Below are 3,321 nucleotides of genomic sequence, written 5' to 3'. Positions count from 1 at the left end.
TTGGAACTTATTTTATACATAATGTTTCTGCAACCGTATCTTACGGCAAAAAAAGAGCTTCTGGATATCAAGACAGCAATCACTCACCTCGGATTAGACAAAGATTTTTCTTCAACAAGCAAGATGCACAGGACATTCTTCAAACACCCGACAGGGCCAACATCCCCGTTATTTGCAAGAGGAAGCGACACAGGTACAGAGGACAAAGAGCCGGATGCCTGGTCAGGACCCGAAAAAGGCGAGTGGGAAAGTTGCTGTTATCGTCAATACTACTCGCCAACGTGCAATCATTGGACAATAAACTAGCTTCTTTGGGATAGGGGGCGGTATTTTGATGTCCGGATGAAAAGCGTGCCCAAAGTAACCCTGCCTGCTACTCAGGCCCAGAAGCTAGGATATGCATATAAGTTTCTAAAACTGTTAAAATAACGTCTGTGAGTATAACAGAACTGAAATGGCAGGCGAAACCCCGAGGACAAACCATCCGCCCCCCAAAAAAAATTCATCCTACCACTGATTTCAATGACTGCCACTTTTATAATAGGGCGAAATCTTGCCCGATTTCAGTTCCTATGGCTTCCACTAGATGTAAACAGTCTTTAGAAAGCATTTCAGGCTGGTTTTTGGAAAAATTAGCCAGAAATTGTAGTTTTTCTAGGTGGCTCCCATTTTGGCTGTAGTGTTTCCAAGCGCGTGAATGAGAGCGCATTCTTTGGTATTTTTCTCCGGTAAAGACAATAACGATTCTCCCTCTTAAATTTTATAGTTTATTTGCATATTAGGGTACCTAAGGTTTGATTATAAATGTTGATTGACTTGTTTGGATAAGTTTATTGGTAACGTTTGGGATTCATTTTGTATGGATATAAAGAAGGACTTTATCGAACAAAAGGACCATTTGTAATGTAATTGGGACCTTTTGGAGTGCCAACAGAAGAAAATCTTCAAAGTTAAGGCATATATTATATCGCTATTTCTGACTATCGTGTCGCAACTCCCTGGTTGAAAATGATTTGTTATGCATTTGTGTGCTTGGCGCTGTCCTCAGATAATCACATGGTTTGCTTTCGCCGTAAAGCCTTTTTGAAATCTGACATGGCGGCTGGATTAACAACAAGTTAAGCTTTATTTTGATGTATTACACTTGTGATTTCATGAAAGTTTAATATTTAAAGTAATTTAATTTGAATTTGGCGCTCTGCCATTTCACCGGATGTTGTCGAGGTGTCCCGCCTATTCCAAACAGGCTAGACAAGGTACGATTATGAATATCCTACCAATGGGACATCAAAAACTGTAATATCCTATGTTTCACGGAATTGTGGCTGAATGACGACATGGATATTCAGCTAGCAGGATATACGCTGCACCGGCAAGATAGAACAGCACACTCCGGTAAGACGAGGGCCGGTCCGTGCATATTTGTAAACAACAGCTGGTGCACGAAATCTAAGGAAGTCTAGATTTTGCTCGCCTGAAGTAGAGTATATCGTGATAAATTGCAGACCACACTACTTGCCTAGAGAGTTTTCAGCTATACTTTTCGTGGCTGTTTATTTACCACCACAGACAGATGCTGGCACTAAGATAGCACTCAGTCAGCTGTATAAGGAAATAAGCAAACAGGAAACCACTCACCCAGAGGCGGCACTCCTAGTGGCCGGAGACTTTAATGCAGGGAAATTTAAATCAGTTCTACCAAATTTCCATCAAATTTTAAATGTGCAACCAGAGGGAAAAAAATTCTAGATCACCTGTACTCCACACACAGAGACGCGTACAAAGCTCTCCCTCGCCCTCCATTTGGTCAATCCGACCACAACTGTATCCTCCTGATTCCTGCTTACAAGCAAAAATTTAAGCAGGAAGCACCGGTGACTCGGTCTATAAAAAAGTGGTCAGATGAAGCAGATGCTAAACTACAGGACTGTTTTGCTATCACAGACTGGAACATGTTCCGGGATTCTTCCGATGGCATTGAGGAGTACACCACATCAGTCACTGGCTTTATCAATAAGTGCATCGAGGACGTCGTCCCCACAGTGACTGTACGTACATACCCCAACCAGAAGCCATGGATTACAGGCAACATTCGCACTGAGCTAAAGGGTAGAGCTGCCGCTTTCAAGGTGCGTGACTCTAACCCGGAAGCTTACAAGAAATCCTGCTATGCCATGCGACAAACCATCAAACAGGCAAAGCGTCAATACAGGGCTAAGATTTAATCATACTACACCGGCTCCGACACTCGTCTTATGTGGCAGGGCTTGCAAACTATTACAGACTACAAAGGGAAACACAGCCACGAGCTGCCCAGTAACATGAGCCTACCAGACAAGCTAAATCACTTCTATGCTCGCTTCGAGGAAAGCAACACTGAGGCATGCATGAGAGCATCAGCTGTTCCGGACGACTGTGTGATCACGCTCTCCGTAGCCGACGTGAGTAAGACCTTTAAACAGGTCAACATACACAAGGCTGCGGGGCCAGACGGATTACCAGGACGTGTGCTCCGGGCATGTGCTGACCAACTGGCAGGTGTCTTCACTGACATTTTCAACATGTCCCTGATTGAGTCTGTAATACCAACATGTTTCAAGCAGACCACCATAGTCCCTGTGCCCAAGAACACAAAGGCAACCTGCCTAAATGACTACAGACACGTAGCACTCACGTCTGTAGCCATGAAGTGCTTTGAAAGGTTGGTAATGGCCCACATCAACACCATTATCCCAGAAACCCTAGACCCACTCCAATTTGCATACCGCCCAAACAGATCCACCGATGATGCAATCTCTATTGCGCTCTACACTGCCCTTTCCCACCTGGACAAAAGGAACACTTATGTGAGAATGCTATTCATTGACAACAGCTCAGCGTTCAACACCATATTACCCTCAAAGCGCATCACTAAGCTAAGGATCCTGGGACTAAACACCTCCCTCTGCAACTGGATCCTGGACTTCCTGACGGGCCACCTCTAGGTGGTGAGGGTAGGTAGCAACACATCTGCCACGCTGATCCTCAACACTGGAGCTCCCCAGGGGTGCGTGCTCAGTCCCCTCCTGTACTCCCTGTTCACCCACGACTGCATGGCCAGTCCCCTCCGGTACTCCCTGTTCACCCACGACTGCATGGCCAGGCACGACTCCAACACCATTATTAAGTTTGCAGACGACACAACAGTGGTAGGCCTGATCACCGACATGACAGCCTATAGTGAGGAGGTCAGAGACCTGGCTGGGTGGTGCCAGAATAACAACCTATCCCTCAACGTAACCAAGACTAAAGAGATGATTGTAGACTACAGGAAAAGGAGTA

Source organism: Salmo salar, chromosome ssa05 (genome assembly GCF_905237065.1).
Source record: "Salmo salar chromosome ssa05, Ssal_v3.1, whole genome shotgun sequence".
NCBI lineage: Eukaryota > Metazoa > Chordata > Actinopteri > Salmoniformes > Salmonidae > Salmo > Salmo salar.
This window is presented reverse-complemented; position numbering follows the sequence as displayed.